We start from the raw sequence: 7345 nt of genomic DNA, 5'->3' as shown, positions 1-7345 counted from the left end.
TTAGTATGTCAGACTAAAAAATACTGTAAAATAAAAAAAATCATTTTACTATTTAGTATTTTTTTTTTCGATAAACATACTATTTAGTATCTTTGATTTGACTAGTTTCATTTCAAGAAATCGGCTGCTTCTTCCAATACATTGTTTTAGGTCTCCAACTCAAGAACATATAGAAATGGACTAACTTAGAAAAGCGAAGATGAAGGCAAAATACAAAAAATAAATAGAAGAAATATTTAACTAATTTGAGTTGGTTAAGTAGTTAACTCATTTATTCACTTAATAAGTATTGAGAATTTAAATTTTTGTTTTTTGTATGTATTAATCTATTAACCAACTATTTTTAATGGAGTTTAGATCTGTGACAAATTAATTATTAATTTGTAAGACTAAAAATACCGTGAGAAAAAAAATAAAAAAAAATATTAAAAAAAAAGTTTATTAGAATTAATGTTTATTCTTCCGTCTAAATTATATTTGAAAAAACATTGTTAATTTCTAAATTTTAGCGCTGTATAGATTAAATTAGTAATTAAGATACTGAAAGTGATATAGTATTGAGGGCTTGGTTAAAAATATGCATGTGTTCTATATTATATTTAATTTAATTGTAATTAATAAAATGTAACAAAGATATTAAAACATTAAATTAATAAATTTTTGTTTAAGAAAGATTAAGTACGATTTTGGTTTTTAAAGTTTAAATTGAAATTCGTTCTCAATCTTTTTTTTAATTCAAATTTGTCTTTAAGGTAGCGTTTGTTTTGAGGTACTGAGACAGAGACTGAGACTCAGTATCGTGTTTGTTAGTTCAGAGATTGGTACTAAAATTTCTGTCTCTGTCTCTAAAATTTCAGTATTTCAGTACCTCCAAAAAGTAGGGATATAGGGGACTGAAATTTTTAGAGATGGAGATTGAAACTTTAATAATATTTTATACCTAAAATACTTTCATTTCAATTAATTAATTTCAATTTTACCCTTTGTGCAAATTAAATTAGAGTTTCATTCTTGTTTCAATTCCTGTTTCCCATTTTGCACCAAACAAAATACTGAGATTTATTTCAATCCCTGTCTCTTAGTCTCTGTCTCTTAGTCTCTGTCTCTCAGTCTCAGTCTTTCCGTCTCTGTCTCTCCACCAAACACTACCTAAGATTTCATCTTATTTTAAAATCATTCTTTTTATCTAAATCTTAAATTTTTAGACCAAATTACCTCTAACAAAAAATTTTGAAATTAAAAAAGAACAAAGAAAAAGAGAGAAATAGAGAAGCTCGGCCTCAATATCCACCACCACCACCACCAACAACAACAACAACAACAACAACAACAACAACAACTGATGGTTCTACTTGAACTTGAGAAGGAACAACAACAACAACAACAACAACAACAACAACAACAACTGATGGTTCTACTTGAACTTGAGAAGGGAGTTAAATCAAGTTGGCTTAAAATTTAGAGTTTCAAACTCTGTTTCAGTAGAAGCTAAAGTTGTAGGAGATTATTTCATTTTGTCTCATGTGCAAAACAAGTAAAGAATAGGGAAGAGGAGAAAAAAGGCTAGCATGTTTGTCATCATAGACTTAACAACAACAACAATAAAATATTCATATATTTTTAAAAAAAATGAAAAACTTTATCAATTATAGAGAAAGACAAACAAAATACAGAACGAAGTAGAGACAGTAAGATCACCAACCTGCTCCGCCACTACTGTCGTCGGAGAAGGTCATCGACAACCGACAAGGTACATGGTGACGGCGGTGAGAGCGCCGCAACCGACGCCGAAGATGAGGGCGACGACGATGGAGAGGATGTCCTTTGATGGTGAGACGAGGGTGATCGTCAATCTCGACGGCAGCAGGGAAGTCCTCAATGGGGCGGTTGAAGAAGATTTTGGAGGGAAAAAAGGCAGAAGGAGCGGATCTCGGTGAAGGTGGTGAGTGTAGTAGTGGGTAAGGGAATGTGTAAGAAAAGATGACGAAGGTCCGACGACAGGGCAGAGGGAGACGAGGAAGCCGAGAACGACGGCAATCTGGAGGAGGTGGGCTATGAGAGAGAAAGAAAGAAATTTGAAGAAAGAAATTAAATGAAGAAGAACATATCGATGAAGAGAAAGAGGTATAGATGAAGGATATTTTGGTCTGAAAAATAATTTTAAGATCAAGTTGAATTTTAGAGACGAATTCAAATTCAAAAAATGTTTGGAATGACTAAAATTTTTATCCTAAATCTTAGAAACCAAAATCATACTTAACTCTTTTAAAAATTAAAGTAAAACATACATTACTTTAAGGTATATATCAAAATAACAGTTTAATCTACTCTTGATAAATCACTACTACAACATATAAAATTTTGTGAAAAACAAATGTGCCTTTTAAGAACAGAATTTAGGTTAATCACTATAGTAAAAATTGAGAGAGAGAGAGAGATTTCACTTTTACTTGGAAGTCTCCAACACAACAATAAAAATGTTTCCCGAAACAAAAAAAAGAATTACATTGAAAGTATACTCTATTATGATTGTAAACTTTTTCAATCCTATATTTCATCGGCCAAAAGTCAATGATCAATTTCTAATTCCAGTGAAATTTACTTTTACATGGATAAAAAGTTAGCCATAAATCCTACTACATACATATCACTTCTAAAATGTAAAAGCGGAACATAACTCTTACACGATACAAACGACTTCCACTTATTAGTAAATGCATGTTTTTATTATTATAATTTTTTTTACAATATTCTTTAAAATTCTATTTAAAAATTTATTGTTAGCCAATAAATTAATACATGCACAAAATAAAATTCGAACCCAACATTTATTTATACGAACTAATAAGCTAATCCAAGACTAATCCAACTTAATTTTTATGATTATAATTTAATATAACAAGAAATCTAGCGTCTTATTTGCGGTCCATTGTATGGTTTACGTAAGACAATATTTTAAATTGATTAGTTTTTCATCACATTATTGAAATCTATCATCAGCCCAACTTGTGCCTAAAGATATAAACATTCACTTTTGGGATGCATGCATCTTCTTTGTTATATAATTATTCTTTTATCCAAAATTTATTTTACTTCCATATCAACCAATGTGTCTTCTATAACCCTTTATTTTATATATACATATAATAAAAAAATTTATTTTGGTATTTAATTAGTTCTTTACAATAACCTATATTATAGTTATATACATCCCCCCCGCCATTACTTGCATGTAGGTTTGCGCGTTGAACTTGAAACCTTTGTTCTAATCTTATAATATATTATTGTATGTAACATAAGAAAACCTATAAAAAAAAATTATCAAAACGCCAAAGGAAACCCGATTAAAAAATTATAAGGTTTGCAATAATGTCAAAGACAATTTACCAGACAAAACATTAACAAATTCCAATATTAAAATATCCAAGTTTACTAATACTTAAAATTGTAGTCATTTATGTTGACACACGAATACCAAATGAGGATTGTTTTATTATTACAATTGTATTCAATTATACTACAAGTTTGTAAAGTTTGAGTCAATATTTAATTATTAGGTCTATAAAATTTTAGAATTTTTAATTAAGTTCATATATTGAATAACGCTAATAAAATTATAAAAATTGAAAGAATAATTAAACTATTTTAAAATTATAAGAAATAATAAAAATTAGAACAAACCATAAGGATTTTACACATAATTAAACCTTTTATTATTAAATTTTATCATCAAGTCATGATTTCTATTGATTATGTTCGTTGTTCAACATATACAAATTAAAAAACGACAAGAATTTTCTTAAACGTTAACCAAAAAATTGAATTTATAGGTCCTATTCCATTAGTTCTCTTTGCTTGGAGGTGGTTATTAGAAATAAAATAAAATCATCCCGTGATCTAAAAAGTGGCTATGACTGTGTCACGGAGCCACCGATTAGTCCATTTTATTACAATCTAATCTAAATCCATCTTTCACCTTCCCATGTGGTCCAATGCAACTGAACTTGTTTTCTTATGTATTTTAATCATCACATACTTTCCATATATTTTTTTAAAAGAAAAATCCAAGAGAAATACAAAAAAGAATTTGAAATTAATAATTTTGTTGTCCAACCAAAAGAATTAAAAAATCTCAAAGTTATGAACACACGTTACATATCAATATATATATGTATAGGGATAGGCACTAATTATCTTGAAAGGGCTATATATCTTTGTATAAAAAAATATATTCTTATATTAATTTTTAATGAGGTCGGCTGTGGAAGGTAGAGATGGATTTTGTAATAATATATCGTTAACTTGCATGTTGCACTTCAACAACAAGGGAGAAGATTATTATTATTATATAATAATATCATTTCATGCAAAAGAAAAAAGGGAAAAAATTATTATATTTAAGGGTTTAAATAATTTACTATTATAATGGAGGTCTAGAGTAGGCTTTTATGTGTGTTGCTTGAGGTATGAGGTGTCTTAGGAAGTGAGAAAAGAACATATCATGAGAAACATGAACCCTTTAGCCAACAAATAAAGAGGGAAAAAAAAAGAAAAAGAAAAAAAAAAATAAGAGATAGAGAGATAGAGAGAGAAATTTGAAAGTTATTAAATATGAATTAGAAAACTCAAAGAAAAAGGAAGCAAAATTAAAGTTTTGAAGTTTAGGTAGTAACTTTACACTTCATATGGGACTAGGATTTGAAGAAGAAGAGTTGTTGTTAGGTTTTCACATGGGAGAAGGAAAATAAATTAAGCCTTGTCTCTGACATGTCCAAATCATAGTTTCCATAAAGAATTAGTAGCAAACCTAAGCATGTCCCCCTTCTTTCATGCCATATTCATATATCTAATTAAGCATTTTAATTTTGTCTAATTCTAAGGCAATAAACCAAATAAAGCACTCATTATTATTTTTCCTTTTTATCTCTTTCTAATGTTAATGTCATCACAACCACATATATAACTGGAATTTATAGTACCTATTATTACAGTAGTTATAATAGTTACATAATTTTTGACAATATTTACAAAATATTATTAAAATTAAATTAATTTTTTTAAAGTTTAATTACTCTATTGGTCCCTATAGTTTTGCGAAATTTTTAATAAGGTCTCTATACTTTTTTTTCTTTTAATTGGGTCCCTGCACCAAATTTTTTTTTAATTAGGTCTCTCTTGACAGTAATTGGCTTAATTTTATAGGAACCCAACTAAAAAAAAATTGGTGTAGCGACCCAAATAAAAGGAAAAAAAAGTGTAAGGATCCAAAAAAAATATTTGTGCAAGGACTCAATTAAAAGGAAAAAAAAAAGTACAGTGACCTAATTAAAAATTTTGTAAAATTATAAGGACCAATAGAATAATTAAACCTTTTTTTATTCATATATTAATATTGTTTATTAAAAATTGATTGATCTAATTTAATCAACTATGTGCATGCATCACACTTAAATAATTCATAGCTGAAACTTGCATTGCATTTTATTTGAGTTGAAGATAGTGTGTGTTCATTTTTCATCCCATTTCCTTACTACTTTATTAAGAAATAAAGAATTATAATTGTATCCGGAAAGTGATGGACATTGACTGTGTTTGGTGTTTTGGTTTTGGCAGTTTGCAGTTTGTGACAAAATCCCTTTGAGCTCCCAAATGGGGATTGTAGTGAAAATGATTATGGCAATATATAGCATAGAGAGAGCAAGTTGGATAAGAGAACACGTCAAATAAGGCTGTAAGAGTAGGTGTCTTGAAGCATGGTTGTGGCAAAAAGTGTGTAAAAACAACTGAACAAAGAAAAAGTTTAAGAAAGCATGTCTCGCTTGTAAGGGCTTATATTTTCTATTTTTCCAACATTTTTTTTTATTTTCATCTCTTAACGTACTCTAACTAATACATGCTGTTTCTTTCAAGTAATTAGTTTGAGTGGTACTTACTCTTTTAATTTTCTCTTTCAATTAAACTTTTCATATGTTTTAAAAAAAAAATCTTACTAAGGAATTTTACCCTATCACATAATATGGATATTCTCATTACTCAAGCAAAATCACTTTTTTTTGTAAAGGATACTACTTGTGGTTATATAGTTATGCACACTACTAGTAATTGGATATTTTATTTTTAGTAGTAATAAAAATAGTCGCTAATATATTTACTAATAATTGGATATTAGTCGTCTTATATTTTGTCACTAAAAGGTTTTAGCAATAATTAACACATTTTTAATATACATTTTGTATTTTAATATGTATCTCTTATACAAATAGTTGATTGTGCATATAGTATAATTATTGTTTTTATTTTAGTGAATATTCATTTTGACTCCTGATAATTTCTCTAAAGAACTACGACGAGGCTTCTAATAAAAAAAAAACTCGTTAAACTTTTGATATTTAATTTCGTGAGACTGGTTAGTCTTTTCTATCAATGATCTTTTTCCAGAATACACTTATGTGACACGTTAATTACTAATATATCTTTCATTTATTTTTTATAAGTAAAAATAATTTAAAAATTATTAATATTTCTTAATTTATTAGTCAATATATTTGAAAAAGATAACAAAAAATAAAAATAAATAACTAAACAGCCCTGGCAATTACTCCTAAAAGACAATAAGACTATGTACACAAAAAAATTGTCAATCCTAGTTAACTCTTAACGGATAAATCAACAGTTTAACATATTATGTAGGTTAATTTCGTTAATACAGAGAGAAAATATTAAAAAAAGAACTAATCAGTCTCACAAAAGTAAAGATCCAGAACCAAAAAGAATATTTTTTTATTACAAATCTCGTTGTCTTTCAAGATAATTGTCAGGATTGTTTAAATTTTTTTTTTCTTTAAAAGTTAATTCACAAACAATATAATGGTCTACCTTTTAAGTTTTAAATGAAGAAAAAGTCTCTACCATTTTATTAAGGTCATGTAGTTTTTTAAAATTTTCTAAAACTGATAGTTCGCAAATAATGTACCACATGTAATAAAGAAATATAAAATATATATAGACACTATAAGACAATGAACAATAATATATATACCATGCATCATTATTAATATAATTATGTTTAAAATAGAATTAGCTAGCTTATGTTAAGCCGTGTCTCACTGTGGTATAATAATGTTTTTAAACACAAATATTTAAGTAGTTGGCCATGCCTAGGGGAACAACTACCCTGACTCCTCCTCTGTGCTAATTCAATCTTCAATGGTTTGATTCACTTGCATTTGCATGTGCATGCTTTGATGGTAATAACATCTCTCAACTGTAATTAGTTATTATTGAACTAACTATATGTATATATATGAATTATATAATAATAATGTCATTAGAATAAATTATCATT

The sequence above is a fragment of the Arachis ipaensis genome, chromosome B02, assembly GCF_000816755.2.
Source record: "Arachis ipaensis cultivar K30076 chromosome B02, Araip1.1, whole genome shotgun sequence".
NCBI classification, from domain to species: domain Eukaryota; kingdom Viridiplantae; phylum Streptophyta; class Magnoliopsida; order Fabales; family Fabaceae; genus Arachis; species Arachis ipaensis.
Note: the sequence above shows the minus strand (reverse complement) of the source record.